This window comes from Melanerpes formicivorus, unplaced genomic scaffold (assembly GCF_026170545.1).
Source record: "Melanerpes formicivorus ecotype bairdi unplaced genomic scaffold, bMelFor1.0.p_v2 SCAF_5, whole genome shotgun sequence".
NCBI classification, from domain to species: domain Eukaryota; kingdom Metazoa; phylum Chordata; class Aves; order Piciformes; family Picidae; genus Melanerpes; species Melanerpes formicivorus.
Window position 1 is genome coordinate 28989733 of NW_027142357.1, and position 20471 is coordinate 29010203.

Consider the following 20471-nt stretch of genomic DNA (forward strand, 5'->3'; position numbering starts at 1 on the left):
TTACTAAGCTCATGCATGTCCTACGGAAAAGCTTAGTCCACAAGAAAAAAAAAATCTGTTGGCTCCTGGCAGTAGCTCTTTATGTTGCATTCTTATTTCTTACTGTGAATTACAATCTTTGCAGGGAATAAAGTGAAGGTGCTTGTCTTTATGCACCTTTGAGTATCATACATGTCAGCAGCTTTATGCAAATTAGTGAAGAAGAAAACAAGAATTTTACATTACAAATAAGCTTTGTCTTGATTAGCAGTAGAATTCCACTCTGTCATCCTAGTGTAAATCCAGATTTGGTGTTGAAGTCACTGGAATGGAATATGCTCATAGGTCTTGATAGAAAGAAGACTGAAGGGGAGAGTGGGCCAGAAATACTGAACCTAATAGATTAATTTTCATTACCTTAGGCTATGCAAACATTAAATAATACTAGTCTGCTCTTCAGGACATGCTGACTCTATGCTGCCTTGTGCTCTAGGCTAATATAACTCAAGAATGCACATCTGCTAATTAACAGTGCATAAATCAGTGGTTCTCAAACCAGGCACTATTATAACTTGTGAGGTTACAACAGTTTCAAATGAGGTCACAAGCTACAAGAAATTAATTGTTATAACATATTTACGCTAGTATTTGGAATTGCTTTAAGTTCGTGCTCTACAACAGCAGGGTTTTGCAGTGAAAAAATTTGGGGAACTGCTGTATTTTACTCTGTGAAAGACTGGGCGGAGAGACTATTTCCTCTGAGTCATCAGTGGGAGAAGTCCATTATTACAAGAGTGAAACATGGGAACGTGACAGCTAGAAGTGGGAAAAAAAACTCCCTACGGCTGTGAACATATTCAAATCCATTGATACTGCATCTTTCAAGCCCTAAGGTGTCAACACCATTACTTTCCAAAATTGTAATTAGTCATAGAATCATTAAAGTTGGAAAAGACCTTTAAGATCACCCAGTCCAACATAATCCAGCTACCATGACCACTATCCTGCATCCTGAAGCACCACATCTACACGCTTCTTGAACATCTCCAGGGATGGGGAGTCTAACACCTTCCTGGGCAGCCTGTTGCAATGCCTCACCGCTCTCAGGTCAGTCCACAACCAATATACGCTCACCACCAGGTAAAACATGGCAGTTATTTGTGTGTTATATACAACACATGAGAAGAAAGAAATAAGGTTATTGCAGCTATCAGAATGGCTGGACCCCCTTTTTTTTTTTTTTTTTTGCACTGTATGTATATCTGTGCTGGAATCTGGCAAGGAAGCCCTGTCAGCAGAGGCAGCGGATGTTGTAGAGGCAGCAAGCTGAGAGCTGGGAAGGAAGCAATACTTCCTGGTAGTCATTAGCAAGCTCAGAGGAAGGAAAGCATCCTGTCTAGTCATGCTAAGTCAGCTAGAGAGTCCCTGTTAACACAGCAAATCCCTTACCTGTTCTTGTTTAAGAAGAAGGATATTCAGATTCGGTTAGGAAAAAGAAGCCAAGATTTTGTACATGAGTGCGCAAAGCACCCACTGAACTTCACTCTCCTATACTGTGACTTCCTACTTTGCTCAAGGGACCTGTATAAAGAACATGAGGACTCACCTTGTTTTGTCTCCCTTTATCAAGCACACTTAACCAGTTATCATCTTCTTATGCTACGCCTAGACTTAAATATTTATGCCATGTCCTATTAAAATCCTCAGCTAAGAACTTCCACCCTTTTGGCTGCACAACTACTGCATACCATTTGTTAATTTGTGAATGTCAAGTATGTTTTGTATGCCCTAGTAGTCCTTTGCCTCTTGTCTAGAAGCTGCCAGTTCCACAGGCAGTTTTCAAGAATCAATCACTAGGAGCCACCTTTTGTTAAATAATATAAATTAAAATTAGTCTGTGCTCAGAATAATTTAAATAACAAGTTAAATAAACTAGAATACTTAAACAAACAAAACAAACCTAAACAAACAAAACCCCAAACCCACTAACCGAAACAAAAGCCCAAACCCAACAAAAACCTCAGAAGGGAAAAACATACAAAGAAGAATGCTGACTTTAGGCTACATTTTCAAGCTATGTTTCATTACTATTACTGTTACCATTTGTCAAGGACTTTCAAGCCAGTTCTGGTATTTCTCCCCTTTGTGTTTCTAACTCTCACTGTTACATTCTTAATTTTCTTGTTCTTAGCTAAACTTGCCCTATTAAAACCTTCGTTGTCCACGTTATTTCTGCTCAGATATTAATCAGCAAAGCAGAACATTTCCTGTCCTTGGGAGGATGAAGCTACCCTGGATACTGTGAGGCTGTGTCAGCACTAGCAGGATGCAGACCAGGAAGCTATGCATTTTATTAACAGGAACTACAACAAGAGTGGCAAAGTTTTGGCAGAATTAGAATGAAATGTTTGCACATGGAACAGAGTAGGAACTGAAGCTAAACTTTTTTATTATTTTTTTTTAATATGGCTGCTAGCAAAGTAGAATGATAGATTTATAAATCATCAGGAGCTTATGAGAAAAAGTTTATGCTCAAATACTAGGATTTGAAAGCTCTAGCTGCCTGAGTGGAGCGTGCCTCTGGCATGCTGCAGAAGGCTGCTTTGGTGAACTGAGAGTACAGATGAGTTATGTCTTGGAGCAACAAGTTATGACTACTGACAAATGAAGAGACATAAGTTTGGAGTCTAACAAAAATTGAACTAGAATTAATATGGGTCAATGAGAATAAAATTTGGCTCATATTTTCATGCTGGAACACAAGGCATGTGTCTTGGAGAGCTACCAGTGCATATGAACCAAAGTAAAAATAGGAATGTAGCTCTGTGGTGTGGATTTAAAATTACACCAGACATAACACCAGCAATAGCCATAAGCATGGTGCCATCTAATGTGATACTGTGAGCTGGTCAACACTTTCCAGTCTGGACTAGCATCTTTTCATACCTCTTCTAACAGAAACTCAAAAGTCTTCCACAATCCAAAACTGTGACAGAGCAAGCCTGGTTGTTGCAAATTTGCTTATTGAAGTAGGAATGTGTGTTGAAAAAGTCTGGCAACTGGTCAGCTTCACAGACTGGTCTTCCCATTAGTTATGGCTTTCTACTGAATGGAGTCTCTAGCAAGGAAGCATGATCCTCCACTAGCCGTCCAAAAAGGCATAAAAAGCCTAATTTCTTCTGTAGGCAAAGTGAACATATATTTATCTTAAGAGATACAGAAACAATATTTTTTGATGTTGAAACCAGCCTTTTTCATTGCTAATTTGTGATCTATGCAGCATCTTATTTTGTGACACCTGCAGATTTATTCCAACTAACGTGGTAAGGGGAGCAGCCCTTTTATGATGAACTTTTTAAAGGGAGGAGTTGAAGGTTGCTGGTGAAATGTAGGCTGTAGGTGCAGCAGCCAAGGACAAAGGATGGCAACCACACCTACTTGTTTTTACACTTACAGCTTTTGGGAGCTGACAGAAAAGATTAGTTATGATTTATGCTTATTTCTGAGAAGCAAGACCTTACAATTATCAGGAGTTCACCTGTATCCTGCAACAGTTATGCCAAAAGCAGGATGAACATGTATGTGGAGTCACTCCATGAGGACAGCTTTAAACCAAGCTGGAAAATTCTTGGGATGAGACTGTGTTTTGTGCAGCCATTGAATAAATCTCATTTTCAGGAGGCTGGAGCAAGGAGGGGCCCAGCCTCTTCTCCTTGGTGTCATATGACAAGACTAGAGGAGATGGTTACAAGCTGCACCAGGGGAAGTTTAGGCTGGATATTGGGAAATATTTTTTCACAGAGAGGGTGCTCAGGGTGCTCAAGAGGCATGTGGACCTGGTGCTTAGGGACATGGTTTAGTGTTGACCCTTCAGTGCTGGGTTGAAGGTTGGACTGGATGATCTTAAAGGTCTCTTCCAACCAGGTATATTCTGTGATTCTGTGATTCTTTTAACTAGAATAAACTCAAATATCTGAGGTTTCTTAAGGCCCTCTGGAATCATATTACAGGGATTCCTATCTTTTATTGCAGATAATCAATTCTTCTAGCACAGGTAAGAATCAAGCTGTGCCAGGGGAGGTTTAGACTCGAGGTGAGGAGGAAGTTCTTCACCGAGCAAGTCATTCGTCATTGGAACGGGCTGCCCAGGGAGGTGGTTGAGTCACCATCCCTGGAGGTGTTCAAGAGGAGATTGGACATGGCACTTGGTGCCATGGTCTAGTCATGGGGTCTGTGTTGATAGGTTGGACTCGATGATCCTCGAGGTCCTTTCCAACCTAAGTTATACTGTGATACTGTAATCCTCGGTAAACTTTTTACTTCTATTTACAAAGTAGTGTCCCATCAGAGGTTTATAATTTCTTTCATGCTGCAGTCTTTACCTGCTTCTACTTTTTCACTGCATTGTTTGCATTACAAGAACAAAGAAACAAAACCTCAGTGAAGGTACCTAGAACATTAGTGACAGGAAAGCTAGCTATGACTTACTGTACTGAATTTTTTTTCTGAGAACCACAGCTCTCTCTTGGCAAGGAATTATAGAAATCATTGTAAAGATGAGTCCTGAACTTCATGGAAATTTGAACACTACAGACTAGTGCTGCAACTTTTTCTGCCATGATTCAGACAGTATTTAAAAATGGCAACTTAGACTTATTTCCAGTAATATCGTGTAAGAAAGTACAAATCAGCTAATTGGAAAAGGAACTGAGTTTTACCATCGGTTTCCCAAATTATCCCCAGAAAACCCTTGGAGAAGTTGAAGAAAAGCCACAACGAAACTGTTACTGAGCCCTCAGTGCTGAGAAGTCAAAGCATCCCATCTGATCCCAGCAAAGGATTCTTTACATGCTAATCAAAAGAGAGATTCAGCAGGTTGTCACATTGCCTAAGCTCTGTGAAAAGAAACTGAAACAGCAAAACTATATCAAAATGAATCTAGCACAGATGTGACAGGATTATGGCATTTAACATAATGGATATCTCCAGTCAGAACAGTAAAATCCACAGCATTTTTGCTTTCCAAAGAGCAAGAACAACTGTCTTTTCTTGGAAGGAAGTGGCAGCTACCACAGCACTATAATCATATCTCAGGCTTGTTACACATAAAGATCTTTTCTAAATTTACAAGGAAATAACTTACTGGGTTAAAACATTTGTCAAGAAAAAAATAGATAATTAAACATTTTGGATCTTGCATTTACTTTGCCTGTTGCCAGCTATGTACCTGCTTCTTAGCTGTCATAAGAGTCTTGCATCCTAAATTAACTATAACTGTTAAATGGAAGAGCTAAGGTCACAAACATTATCATCTAGCATTCTCTTCAAGACCTTCAGCAAAAGGACTGGGTAGACTTTGGGGAAAATAGCATCTTAAGCCATTGCAGTATGATTCAGTACACTCTCAGATCCCTTCTCTGGATGTAATCTCTGTAAGCAAACAAGTTCAGTGGGAAGCTGATAGGAAAAGACTGAGGAAGAGGGTATCTTGTAATTCCTGTCCTTGTTCACAAATTGAAAGAGGGAGGGAGAGTAGCAGTCTTTTCTTTTATATCACAGGAAGAATATTCATCCTTTGTCTACATGGTCTCAGGGACTGCAGAATGTATCTAGCATGTAATAAACCAGATATCAACTTCCTCCTCTTCTGAGGTGATTAGAGCCCCTATATAGTAGGAAAATGCCCCAAATAGCAAGTCAAAGACTACCCTATGCTAGGCAGAGTTCTGTTTAGTCCTTGTTGAAGCTGATCCATTTTGCATGGAATACTGTTGTCCAAACCAGAGACACTTTAAGCAAGACTGAACTATCTTATCTAACAATTACAGCACACACTGAGCAGTCCCTGCTCTCATAAAGGTGTCAAAATTTATATTGACTACACTGGTGGCATCTGTGCCTTTATAGTTCTAGCTACCACAGGCAGGCTTACATTATCCACTTGGCTTTGTCCATCTATTTCTATCAACCAGCACCCTTATGGGACAGTAATAAATGTCCATTTCTAGGTTTTAACCTTGTCAACTAACTTGCAGTGACCCCACAGAGAGTTTCAGCTTTGATGTTTGCAGACTTAAGTCTTCCATTGATCTATAGAAGGGAAAAACACAATTTCTTTCTTTATACAGTGCATATGCAGATAACACACTTTATCTGCAGAAATGAGTTCTTGAAGAGAATTTACTTCCTTTTTGTGTTCAACTGAAATAATGATGATCCCAATGCTTCAATATAAGGTTGATTTTTACACTATACAAACTGTCCTGAGGCCAACAATTAATGTGAAGTGTGTCATGAAACTTCTGACTTATGGCAACCCAGTGTTCTCAGCTGGTACTGAGAGTTTTCAGAGCAGTCTCTCAAATTAATTAGTTTTCATCCCTGCTCTAATTTCAGTCATGTAATTGTTCTTGTCCAAAGCTAAAAGCAAATAGCAAATAATCGAGTGACACTGAAAACTGTGTGGAAAAAAGCAATGTCTCAGATGGTGCTGCTTAGAATCAGATCACTGGTTTCTTGGCTAATTCTGTGTTTTGAAAGATTCCACATTAATTTTGATGAACTATGCATGGCTTATGAAGAATAGAATGATTATGACCCAGCTTCTTCATTATCTGACCATTTCTGCAGTGATTTCAATCTGCATTAACTGCTATCTAGCATTTTGCAGATGTTTTCACAGGCAGGAACTGGTATGGAGAAAAAAGGTAGAGGAAAAGCAGGTCTTGTATGTCTTATAAGCTGGCTGTAATTCCATTTTAAATGTCAGAGAACCACTGAATAGAAAAAGCAAAGCCTTAAGAAAGGACAAGGGTTGTAAGGGGTATAAATACAGTTATTTGAGCCAGATCAATTCATTTTGTACTGAAAGTCTGATCAGAAAAAAAATTAAGCTAAAGATACATTGTTGCCCTTGAAGAAATCCAGTTTGAGGATGAAATTCATGCCTGAATGCGGAGAAGCAATTTTGAAAAGTCAAGAATTGATTTATTGTTCTCTGGAAGGTTGCATAAAGCTTCTTACTAAAGATCTCAAAGTTACACAAAGGTGGTTTGCATGATTAAGGGTAATCACAGTTCTCAAGGACTCTTAGAAGACAGGGCCACAGCTTGGTGTTTTTCTTTTTTCTTTTTTTTTTGGTGTTTTGTGGTTTGGTTTTTTCCCTACTGTAATTTTTTTGGTTGGTTGGTTGGTTGGTTTGTTTTGTTTTTTCCACTCTGAATAGATGGAACTTCTTAAACTAATTTGTATTTGCATTACAGACACACATGCCCCAGCAGTAGCCCAGGTACATATCTGCTGTATATGGTATACACAGATTCTGCTCTCATCTATGATAATGTCAATTCCAGTAAACAAGATTTAAGAAAGCCAAGATATAACACTGTTGAATAAACTACAGTAGATCAAAAACTGTCCCAGAAAAGCCATTCTTTGGCCATTCTGTGCTGTGGCAGAAAACCTACAACACAGCTTGTAAGGTTTCAAAACGTGCCAACAATGAAAGGGAAAAGATAAGACCAATTTAAAGCTAAAGTTCATTGCTCTCCAGAAAAGAGCTGCAAATATCAGACGAATTTAGGATTTCAGTTGTTTTATTTTGACAAAATTAGTTCAGGCAGAAGTGTAAGTGGATTTGCAGACTGAGGATCCTACAAAGCAGTACAGCCCTTCCCAAGCTTTCACAAAGGAATAGGCTTAATGTCTTTTGTCAGAAGACAAAAGATTATTTTTATTTATAATTAACTTATTAATTAGTTAACAGGTTGAATATTGATGTATTGATATGTTGAACAGTAAATTGCTTCTATTGACATACTTAGCTTCTGTCAAGTAGTGTTTTCTCAAAAGTTATTCTCTGACTCTTTTGACAGATCCTAAGTAGACAGACCTTCACTGAAAGGATAAAATAATACAGAAGCCAGAACATTAAGTTTATTTTGAAATTACATTCCTCAATCCTCTAAAGTAAAGCATATTGTATTCTTATCAATTTTAACTGGGACAAAAAATGAAAACAACAAACAAACAAAGAACCAAACAAGAAGAGCATGTTTGTGGACTGTGTCAGGTTATCAGCCACAAGTAACAAACATGTCTTTTTGAGACATGATGAGAACGATGCTGTGTAAACCAACATGCACATGCAGCTCCACAGTGAAAATGTTCTCAAAGGCAGCAATATTATCACACCTGTATTATGTTCTGAACAAGTTCTGGAACTGAGAATAAAGCGATAGCATGACACTATGATACTTGTATTAGCATATTCATAGGCACACAAACTTTCTCATGAACTCCTTTTGGTGGAACACGTTCCTACAAGTTTCCTACGACATCCATTTTGTCCATGTTTTGGAGGCTTTCACTTCTGCATTGGAATACAGCAATTAATGAACAATGAAGTATGATACTGTGTAAGGTTAGGGAGTAAAGAATCTGTAGAAAAGTGAGGCTGAAGAGGAGTTATGGCAGACAGAATTTGTAGCCATGTGTTTTACCATTCAAACCATTTCATATAGAACTTGGATTTCCAGAAGAGATTTTCCATTGCAGTTCGCATTGACACCATCTTTAATTTAACATCTGCCAGCATGAGAGTGCAAAGTTATGTTGTAGGTGCAAGAAAAGTCTACTTTTTTATTAGCCACTGAGTCATATCAGAGCAAATTCTAGAAGGTGTGCCATCGATGAATAAGTAAAATACCATCATAACACTAACTTCATCACAAAATACAGGTCTCAGTATCCCTCTTATAATGGTGATATGGTTGAGAAAAAATAATTCTATTGCCACTTAGTAAAGGGGCATCAAAGCTCCCAAATGTTTGCAATAGATGTTGTGATTAAAGATGGAAAAGAGAAAACTGCATTGATAATAGTGAAGATCACAGACTAAATATGAAGGGCTTTTCTGGCATAAAAATATGTTTGCAGAAAAGTTGCTCTGATTTAATTTGCAGAGGACATCTGAACCTCATTTTAAGTTACATCAACTTAATCAGAGATTGTAGACACAAGTAGATACTTGCAAATGATATCATTTTAATTGACAGATCTTTCTGAAGTATTGCTCTCTCTCTGCTAGAATGCTGCTTGCTAAAACCCAAATTATTTTAATTATTAATTTAAAATATTTGTCAATAATTTAATCTGGAAAATTTGATTATAACATAACAGACACAAGATCTGTTGGCATGAGTATTTTTCAAGCACGCTCAAATCACACTCCAACAGCAGCTATTCAACAAGGCAGGATCATTCAACTCAGTGTGCTTAATTCTCAGTGATGTTAGGTGTCTTATTGTTATGGAAAAGTGCCTTGCCTTATCTATTTCTGAAGTAATTCCAGGATTTATGCAGCTGGCTTTGGTGTGATAATGATAATCACATTCAACTTTATCTGTGAGACATTGAAGTATGCTTTCTAGCCTATATATAACTGGTAAAACTTTAGTTAATGTATCTGCTTCAGCAGTGCCTTTCAGGAAATGTGCGCCAGCTGGAGGGAGTCCAAATAAGAGAGAGTAACTGACAATTAGGAAACATGACCTATAAAAAACAACTGAAAAAAACAGGTGTAATTTGAAGGAAAGAAAGAATTGTGAGGAGTGAAAACAAAATAATTAATCTTTAGCAGATTTAGGCAAAAGTAATTAAAAGAATCTGATTGATATGTCTAGTATACAACTAATTAATATGCTTAAACTGCAGTGACATTTAAGGTAAATGTGGTTGAGTTTTTCCTTATGATAAAGTAATGCAATACTTTAAATAAATGGGTGTGATGATACCACAATCTTAATTGCATTAACAAAAATTATATGCCAAAAAAATTATATATGTATAACTGATACTGCCTTCAAGCCATGGAATAGGACTACCTGACCTCTTATTTTCTTTCGAATCTTGTTTATCAAGATATTTACAATGAACTTAGCTCCTTCTGCAAAGGCTCCAAGATCAGGCCCTAAATCTGTCAAGCCGTTGACAATCATGATGATCAGAAGTGTAACACGTGTAAAACTGGAATGTGAAATCCTTTACCTTATAAAATGTCTGTGAGAATCCTCTTTAAAAATGTCCTTGTGATATGATCCTGACAAATCCTAGCTGCATCTGAAATGGAAAGGTGATTTGACAGTGAACTTTATTTTAGTGTGGTGACTTCCTGCTGTCTGTAACAAAAATAAAGTGCATGATATAGTCAAAATGCCATCAACTCCTACAAGGCCAGAAACACAGTCATATTTCATTTACTATCACTTGTTTCTGATGTACTTCAGTTTACTGTTTTAGGGTGTTTGCTGGAATTCATAAATCATGGCAAGGTCAGTTTCATTCTCCCAAGTAAAGAAATTATCTGTATAATCTAGTTCTTGTTAGACTACCCATGCCAAAACAAAACACAACAAAACAAAAACCCCAACCAAAGTCCCCCCCCCCAAAAAAAAAACCCACACCAAAAACCCACCCATAAACAAAACCCCAAAAAATAAACAAAAAAAAACAAAAAAAAACCCCTAAATTATTTTTATTTTAGAACAAACTCTGAGTGCACATTCTGTACATGTACCTCTTCTGACAAGTTATCTGAGCGTAGATTTACCCTGGCAGCTGAACTTTGCAGATACAAAAAATGTATTTGGAGAACAAAAAGGACATTACAGCATTCTAGATAATCTAACACCCCCCACCCCCCTGCCCTGTTTTCTCCAATTATCTTTCTTCTGTTCTCCCTAGTTTTACAGTATCATTCATTTTGAATGAAAACTGGTTCAACATGTAGGATAAAAAAGAAAATACAGTGGCTTTGGATTGAACAAATCAATAAAAGCTTATGGGTCTGGTTACCTTCACTGAACTATTGCTTTGTCCTGCACAGGTGCTACAGTGGACTGGCCACGTATAACTAAGAATTCCTTCAGAGAGGAATTCTGTTCTTATAAGAGGAACCTGCTCTTATGGTACTGGTTCAGCTTCAGTGCTGGAGATGTTGGAGGACACTTATTCCTGCACTAACCCCTGATCTTTTTGTGGTTATTACTGGTAACAGTTCCTGCCCCAGTCTCTTGTAAACTGAGTCTAGGGTAAAGGTTATGATCAGGTATCTGTCATGCAGCTGTCACTTGTCAGTATTCAGATGTCAGCAGAGAATCTGCTTCTTATTTCTGTTACTGCAAATGACATCACTTAATCTGCAAAGACTGACTTCCTAGGTAGCACTGATTCCCTTGCAATTCAAGGCCCTCCCTCCAAGCTCCTCATCACTTTATATACCTTTGTTTTTACCCCTAAGATTACTATTACATGTTCTCTGCAGAAACAGGGAATTCCTTCTGTCCATCATTTGCAGCCTATTAGGCTTTATAGTTCCTCAAATATTTTTTTTTCTAAACTGGCTCCTTACTTTGCTCATCTCATAGTCATTTGTGTAAAAAAAAAATATGCCCAGGATGTTATACAACACTGCCAGAGGGGAACTGGGTATGAAGATGGAGGTACTGTACAGGCATAAATGATAAACATGGAAGACAAGGCAACTGCCAGTCCCATCTAGCATAAATTTTATCAGAAGAAAGAGGTAGATAAAAATGTTGGCATCTTCCCTCTCAGCAGTGGTGCATAAGGCAAGCCAAGGGATCAGGTCAATAAATCCCATAATGTTCACACAACTCCCCTCTCCCCTGCAGCACTCAGGCAAGGTTTGGTGGTCTGTTACCCATCTTAACTAGGAATGTCTACTGCATCCTCTCCATTGAATTCCTTATAGACATTGCCTTGATTTTGTCAAGTACTTCCACGATAAAAAACAAACAAACAAACCACAAAACCCCCACAAAAACCGAACCAACCAACCAACCCCAAAACCCACCAAATAAAGCTATATATCTGGGGTCTATGTCTTTCCCATCACTAGTTTCTAGGACTAATTTCAGTTAATTGTTTGTTAGCTACCCATTTTTGTACTTAAAAAATGAAATTGTTCAGAAGGGAGGTATGAGTCCTAACCTTTGCAAAAAAAAATTAGTTTGTTGCTCAATCATCCTACCACATTGTTCATGACTAGCAGCGGCACAGAGTGCCCCTTACATTCTTAGTGGGTTAGAAACTAAATGCATGCATCAAAAATACTGTCCCTACAACTAAGAATTTGCAGTTTAGAACATATTATGGCATAATAAAGCAACGACAGGGGATAAATTCTTTCACCTCCACAGAAATCTTACTCATTTAGAGGTTAACATTTATTGTCTGCAAAGCACTTAGAATAACATAGATGCAATATAAAATGACAATGAAAAGAAATTTTCTCCCTTAAATTGTTCTGCAGAATTTTTCATCCTAAAGTACTGAAGCAAAAATATATCTCTAACACCTATGGTAACCATGGAGATTATACCAGGCAACATGCATAATGATTCAAAATGTGGCATTAGACAAATGTTCTTTGTCATGACTGGATTACTACATAGAGGAAGATTTACCCTAAACAATTTGCAGAAGCAGGATAGATGTGGTTCATTTCTCAACCCTCTTCTTTTTTTTTGCATGGGGGAAGGGGAAATGTCAGCACTGTTGTATGGGCAGCAGACTTAGACTGTGCTTGTTCTGAAAAGATCTAGCTTCCCAGGTTCTTGGTCGTTTCAGTTCATAACATGATTTACTGAAATTATTTCTCTTCTCTGAATAGTCACATCAAAGCAAGTGGTCTCACCACGTTGCCTGCACAACATAAAGATGGTCACAGAGACAAATAGTTACAGAAGAAATACAAAAGGTTGCTTGGTTGGTTTTGTCGGTATTTGTTTGTTTTTACGACTACATACACATGCACAAAATCTATTTTACAAACAATTCATGCATAATCCTAGAAGTACCAAGATTTGGGCAATTTAAGGGTTAGCAGTAAAACAACATTCCTTCACGTTTGGCAGCATTTTTTTCTCTGCTTATTCCCTCTCTGCACGGATGGAATAAAACAGGGAACAGCTCTCAGTCTGCCAGCTTCTAATGCAGGATTAATAATGATACAGAGGGGAAGAATTACTGCAATCAAGACATGTCATAATAAATAAACCTGAAAAGAGAAAATCACTTTTCCCTGTAGAGGGCCAACTAAAATCTGGTGGTTTGTGGTTTGCAGTTGTCTGAGCTACAAAGAGAAATTGATGACAATGCAAAGATGATATCAATCCTGTTTACTTACAAACAATGCAGTTTCCTTTAAGATGGAAGACATTTAAAATACATTTTCTTTTCATTCACTTCTGAAGCACTCATCTGTTTCTCAGAACCACACACTTTTTTTTTTCCTGCCTCTGTAACTTCTCTTTTCCAATTCCTGGCATTTTTGCCAACCCTGAAATTACAGATTATAGTAAATCTCTTTCCAATTCCTTCTCCATTTTATTTTGGTTTTGCAATAGGCCATTGTTTCACCAATCACTTTTATAAAACTAGATTACATTTAGGTTTTCCCCGTTAAGTGACAGGCTCTATTTATGCTCTCCAACTTCAAAAGGCAGTTTCACCCAGCCATCAATAGACAGAGGTAGATGGCAGTTAGTTATTTTCTTTTCTATTCTGTAGAAAGCCACAAAAAGGGCCAATGTGAAAAGTAGTAGTTAACACAACTACTTAACCTATTACTTTTGTCCCAGAGGATCTAAACTCCCAGAGATCAGTGCCACTAACGACTTCCATCATTTCCCAAAGCAGTCGTTATCATGCAACGTGCTGTTTTTCTAGAAGGAAGAATTTTACCCAGCATATTCACTTCAATGTGTGAAATCAAGGGACGTGAACATTTAAATGTAGAAAAAATAGCCGAATTAAGCCAGAGAGAAAAAGGCATGCTTTCCTTTGTAACTGGCAAGACAGCTGTCACTGTATGCTTAGTAACATTAGAAACTGGAGGCTGATAACAGTTTGAAGAATTGCAGTAAACATAGCAATACCTTTTCTCCCCTAACCTCCCCCCCCCCCCCCCCCCCCGCCCCAATTAATTAAAACTGCTGTGTTGCACACACCTGGTAGTATTGATTTAATAAAACCACTCAGCACCCTCAACGCTCATGAGGAGAGGCAGGGATGCTGTCATTCTTTTCCCTTTTTGAACTCAGAATTACTGATTTCTGCAGTCATCAGAAGTTGCACTGAAACATGCCAGGTATTTAAGACAGAGCCCTTCCTAGCTTCTTTTGGTTCAGACTGGAACCTATGGGGTTTACGAGCTCAGTCTCCTATCAGGTCTCTTCACAGGACTTTGTGGGTAATGAATTTTACAGCAGGCCCTCGCAACCCTCTAGGCAGCCCTTCCCCTAAAGCTCCCCCAGAGGCCCTCTCCCCTCACCCCTCACCGCCAACCATCACCCCTCGCGCTGCCCCGCCCCGCCGTCCCAGCCGATTGGCCTGAGGGTTCCACGAGACGGGGTGGGTGGACGAGGGAGGCGGTGCCGGGGCGGGCGCGCTCTCGCGGGGAGCCGGGCCCGGCGGGAGCGGCGCCGACGAGGGCGGAAGTGCACGGCGGGGGCGCGCGGGCGGCGGCACCCCAATGAGAGCGCGGGGGGCGGCGGCGGTTAAAGCGGACCGGGGCGCCGGGCTGGAGCTGCAGCGCGGAGCTGGGTCTTAGCCCCACCCAGGTGAGAGGGAGTGTACCTTGGAGCGGCCCCTGTTCTCCAGCCCAGGGTAGTGGGGAGCTCGACTGTCCCAGTCCCGCTGAGACTGAGTGAGAGGAGGTGGGAGCTGCCGGCTTCTGGTCGCGGCCTGAGCGGGCCTGGACTTTGCGGCTGGGGATGTGGCTGAGTTTTCTAGTTCCCCTCAGTTTTGTGGAGAGGAAGGGAAGGTGTCAACTGGGGATGTGGGGCAGGCCCCTTCTTCCTGAGCCTGTGGGGTGAGCAGGGCCCGGCGGCTCCAGGGACGCCGGGACTCGGTTCCTCGGCCGCCGGAAAGCTGTGGGAATGGGGGAAGCAGTGCGTGTAGTCTGTGTCCCTTAGGCCTGCACGGGAGCCGGAACGGGAGGTGAGGCTTCCCTGCGCTGCAGCCTCTCTCCTGGGCTTTATTACTTCGGCTGCGTCCCACTGGCATTGAGGCTGAGGTGGAGTCGCCGGAGCTGTGTGGCTGCTGTGGCTTGTATCTACAAGTGGGGTCGAGGGAGGGAATGGGCGCGGAGAAGCTGGCCTTGAGTGTGCGTTTCTCTGGCGAACTCTGTCTGTGCAAGCTTCTCTGCCTTCCTTTGGCTGCTCTGGGATGAATGATAACGATTAATCTGTGCGAGATAATCGGAGGGTTTGAGATACTATCGATCTCAGCTGAGCCAGAAGCTTCTGAATTGGCTAGGTTCTTTCAGTGCTACTTTTTATTTTGTCTCAGCCTTACCGGTGTGGATCTTGTGGGAGGAGAAGGGTGGTGCCTGAGTGTGACCTTATCTGGAGAAGTGCAGGGCGAGAGGTTGTGAGACAAAGCAGCCCAGTCATGCTTCCTGAACAGCTGATGGAGGTCTAACCAGGTATTTCTGCTGAAGTTCTGTTGAATCAATTCTGAGCCTAGGACAGGAGTCTTAGTCTTAGCTTACCCCTGGGTGTTTGCAAAGTGGGGGGAAAGGAAGCAGGGAGACTGCACTAGGACCAACTTTCCTTGCCTTTTTCAGAATCTGCGGTCTGAGTAGGTGTTTGTTTGTTGAACTGTCCAAAGATTGCTTTATAAGTTTTGAGATCCTTGTTTCTCTTGTGAGGGGAGGGAAATGCCCGTCGGTTCAAGGGCATCCTCAGAGCCTTGATTTTCAGGAAAAGCTGTCTTTTTTTTTTTTTTTTAGATGCCTTAAACGCTGCCCCCCTCTGACTGAAATTATCAAAGCTGAGTGAATGAAGGAATAACTGGGAAACACACTTGTGTTTATTGCAAGGGATTTGGTCAAAGGTTGAAAATGATGTTATTGTGGAGAATTTAATACCAACAGCTCTATCTTACTTGGCAATAGCATCTTTACAGCTTATTCACTTAGAGTGAACTTGTTCAAAGTTTTATCTAGTGCTTTAATAATTTCTGGTCACTGTATATTTAACTCTGGGTATTGCTTATCAGATGATAGCAATTCACCATGGTGAAAGTTTTTTGCATTTGATTCCTGAATTAAGTATTTTGTTTAAGGAATAGAGAAGCTTTCAGACTACTGTAAAACAGTTTCCTGTAGTAGATTTTTAGGATTAAATTGCATACCTCTTAGACTAGGCCAGCTTGGTTTCTGTTTTGCGCGCCCAGAGAAAAGTGAAGTTGACCTATTTTCACTGGTGTTATGTATGTACTGCAGAGGAATGTCTAATTTAAAGATTTAGCTGGACTGCTGTACAAAAACTCTTACCTGAAAGCTTAATTTGATCAGACAATACCCTTTTTCAGTCACCCTTTAAAACTCCTCAAACTTGTCTCTAATTGTTAGTGCAATGGTGCTGGATATCTGGATAGAAGAGCAGTAGCAACATTTTGATCAAATCAAGGCAGTAATGATGGGACAATGCCTTGACAACTTGTATGTGTACACTGAAACCATGGCTGATATATGGATTCTGTGACCTAATGCCTCTTTTGGGTTTTAAGTGTTGTTAGTTGGCTGGTTTGGAGTTTTTGGTTTGGTTTCAGCTGCAATTTAATCAAATAGGCACCCACAGTTATTTGATCAAATTCTGGGTAAAATGTGGGGAAGTGTTAAGGTCGAGCCTTCACAAGCAACAGAACTGCCGTGTGAATAGAGCAGAAATGGCCAAGTGATGTAGCAGAACAAGCCATAACATCATGATTTGGGAATCTGGTTCATAGTTTATTCTCATCCTTTTGCTTTGTAAACTCTGTTCACTTTCCATGCAGTGGATACTTGCACTTGGAACTTGACTTGATTGTTGTATTTTTTTCTTAGTCACATGCATTTTGAATGTAGTTAGTAAGTGAATTGCTTTCTATTACACAGTGAATTAATCTGAATTAGTGACCTTTCTGAGCAGAAGCATCAAAGGAGCCTGTTTCTCCTGACAGCTGTGCAGGAGGTATGCGCTTGCATTCCCATTACTGCTTAGTAGTATCAGTGCAAGCAAACAGTGCCTGAGGGCAGTAGGTGTCTTGTGCCTGGAGCAAACAACTCAGGATAGGAGTAGTAGTCTCTGGGGGCTTGAGTGAAAGGCAGTGGCTGGGGAGGCCATAGTAGTAGATAACATGGGTGCTTGCGGCTTTTTGCACAAGTGCCAAACTTCAAGTCACTTTTGCGTGATTGATTTATGAAAGGTGCTAATCCTAATTATCAGCCAGGTTGGATAACAGATATATTCTCAAGTTCTTTCTGTCTTGACTTGGATGTACTGTCCTGATAAGGTCCATTTTTTCATGTTTTCTCTCTTCATCCACCTTTCACCCTCATGTGTCAGACACATGGTAACTATTCTGCACCACCATTGAACAGTGGTGATAAGGTTCCATTGCTTGTTACCTGCTATTGTGGGGAGCAGCAAGGTCAGCAAACAAGCTTGGCTATTTCACTCTCCTAGTGGCTATAATCAATTTTGGTTCAGTGATACAGTTGATATCTGCCTCTTTATAGGAGGCTCTAGAGCAGATAATTAAAAAGTACTTACTAATAGCTGCCAAAGAGCAATCATTTTGTTGGTAGCTCCTTTTAGCCCATTAAACAGAGCTAAGCAACTTTCATCCATGCTTGCCCCAGAAATATCAAGTTGTCTTGTCACTAAAGCAAAATAAGTCTATATAACTCATGTTTTCTCTTCATGTTCTTCCAAATACTGCTTTAATAGTGACATTAGAGGATCTGCTTTCTCTTGTGCCTGAGATGTGCAAATGTGGTTTTCAAGACCTGTCAAAATGAGTCATGTAATATGAGAATGGTATTTAGGCTGCTGTAAGTAATGACTTGAATCTTTATGGTGACAAAGTGGTTGCTCAGAACAGTCACTTTCAACTGTTTTGCGTGAACCTTGAGCCTGCAGCCTTCCTAATACTTGCTGAAGTGGCTGAGAAATGTGAAAACAATAGTTAATTACAAGAATCTGAGACTTAATGGGAATGCAATCTTGACTAGGAATCTTTGCAGGATCAAAAGCTAGACAATCAGTCATGGGATTATAAGGACTCCTTAAAGCCGTAATCCAGTGAGCTGTTACTTTGTGAATTACTGTTGCTGTCACTTGATGTGATTAGTATGAAATATTTCAAGCTACCAAAAGTTCAGTGAAACTGGAGTTTTTAATGTGTTCTTAAACTTGGAATGTGGTCTACCTGGACTTCAGCAAGGCCTTTGACACCATCCCCCACAGCAAACTGCTATCTAAGCTGCCAGCTCGTGGCTTGGACCACTACACTCTGTGCTGGGTTAAGAATTGGCTGGAGGGCCGAGCCCAGAGAGTGGCGGTGAATGGTGCCACATCCAGCTGGCCGCCAGTCACCAGTGGTGTCCCCCAGGGATCAGTGCTGGGCCCCGTCCTCTTTAACATCTTTATTGATGATCTGGATGAGGGGGTCGAGTCAGTCATCAGCAAGTTTGCAGATGACACCAAGTTAGGAGCAGATGTTAGTTAGAGGGTAGAAAGGCTCTGCAGAGGGACCTTGACAGACTGGACAGATGGGCAGAATCCAATGGGATGTCATTCAACAATTCCAAGTTCCGAGTGCTGCACTTTGGCTATGGCAATCCCATGCAGAGCTACAGGCTGGGGTCAGAGTGGCTGGAGAGCTCCCAAACAGAGAAGGACCTGGGGGTACTGCTCAACAGCTGCCTGAACATGAGCCAGCAGTGTGCCCAGGTGGCCAAGAGGACCAATGGCATCCTGGCCTGCATTAGGAATAGTGTGGCCAGCAGGAGCAGGGAAGTCATTGTGCCCCTGTACTCTGCTTTGGTTAGGCCGCACCTTGAGTCCTGTGTCCAGTTCTGGGCCCCTCAGTTTAAGAAGGACATCGAAACATTTGAACGTGTCCAGAGAAGGGCAACAAGGCTGGGGAGAGGCCTTGAACACAAGCCCCATGAGGAGAGGCTGAGGGAGCTGGGATTGTTTAGCCTGGAGAAGAGAAGGCTCAGGGGAGACCTCATTGCCCTCTACAACTACCTGAAAGATGGTTGTAGCCAGGAGAGGGTTGGTCTCTTCTCCCAGGCAACCAGCACCAGAGCAAGGGGACACAGTCTCAAGCTGCGCCAGGGGAGGTTTAGACTGGAGGTGAGGAGAAAGTTCTTTGAGAAAGTTCTTCACCGAGCGAGTCGTTCATCATTGGAATGTGCTGCCCAGGGAGGTGGTGGAGTCACCGTCCCTGGAGGCATTCAAGAGGAGATTGGACGTGGCACTTGGTGCCATGGTCTAGTCATGGGGTCTGTGTTTATAGGTTGGACTTGATGATCCTCGAGGTCTCTTCCAACCTTAGTTATACTGTGATACTCTAACCATGAGAGCTATCCCAACTCATCTGATCCTTGACATGTTAACCACCCCTGCAACTACTCATGCCACCCATGTCTCCTGTTTGTTCTCTGTCCTCCATGCATTGGTATACAGAAGCACCTTATTGTGTTCATTTCCCAGGGAAGGCATGAGAGTTATGAGATAAGCTGGATGTGCATCAGAATAGTAGTTTTCTGTTCTGGTAGTGTGCTCTGTGGAGAGAGGGGGTGTCTCAAAGGGCAGGAAGATAGATGTGCAGTTTATATTCTGCATTGGTTATGTATTTTTCTGTGACTTGTCATTTGCTAGATCGTAAAGGGAAGTATCCTGAATTAAATGTCCTCACTACTGTGCTTGAAGTCAGGTGGTTGTGAGTAAACTGACACCCAGTGTTATCAACAAGCATGTTGTATTGTGTCATATCCTTCTATAGCACTCTGTAGGCTCTATGGTTGGAGAGCATGTTTAGATGCTTTTACAGTGGTAGGTGGAGTGTTCTCTGTGAGGCAGACCAAGAATAATACTTCTGTGGAGAGTTTCCCTTATGAGCTTTATAGTTTTATTAACTTTACCCTTACAGTAGGGATAGTGAAATTGTATGTGACTTCTATATGGGTGTAACAATCCAGTTTCTATTTAAAAATAGCAATACTGCTTTTGGCTTTAATATAAAGTAAATGAATACAGTAGGCTGGAAAACTGCATGTCTTTTGTTATGGAAAACATCTGGTTTTAGTCCAGCAGAAAGGTAGCTTCTTGTGTGTGCTAAATACCTTGGTGAGGTGTTCACTATTCACGATTAGGAGAACAGGAAAAAATCTGCTTAAAGGTGATAACACAGTAGCTGAGTTATGGTTAACTAGTGATTATCCAAAATACTCACTTTGCATTTGGATCACACCAAGTAACAATTGATTGAAAGATGGGGAAAAGGTTCAGTGCTTGACACTTGTGTGGTGTGCCTGACTGAGGGAGCTTAGTGATTCATAGTATAAATCTGTGACCCTTCAGTTAAGTGCTTGAAATAGTAGAAAGATTTTCAGAGGCTGTAGGGAGATG

General features: G+C 40.8%; 1 protein-coding gene and 1 long non-coding RNA gene across 4 annotated transcripts in view; one reads left to right on the top strand and one right to left on the bottom strand.

Annotated features, from left to right (window-relative positions):
* The window catches only part of RALB (RAS like proto-oncogene B), a 51570-nt gene that overhangs the window by 8849 nt on the left and 22250 nt on the right, over window positions 1–20471 (top strand). The window contains exon 1 of one of the 3 annotated variants that reach the window (XM_068138968.1): window positions 14504–14624. The exons of 1 other annotated variant lie outside the window; for it this stretch is intronic. The gene's annotated coding sequence lies outside the window, so the exon portion shown is untranslated. Of the gene's footprint in view, window positions 1–14503; window positions 14625–15377; window positions 15491–20471 lie in introns of those variants that run through there. One more of the 3 variants, XM_068138970.1, reaches the window with a different exon arrangement.
* On the bottom strand, window positions 7578–14292 carry LOC137441032 (uncharacterized). The gene is made up of 4 exons (XR_010987298.1): window positions 14013–14292; window positions 13190–13342; window positions 10027–10098; window positions 7578–8350 (listed from the first exon to the last, which is right to left on the bottom strand). It is a non-coding gene; the product is annotated as an uncharacterized lncRNA (long non-coding RNA).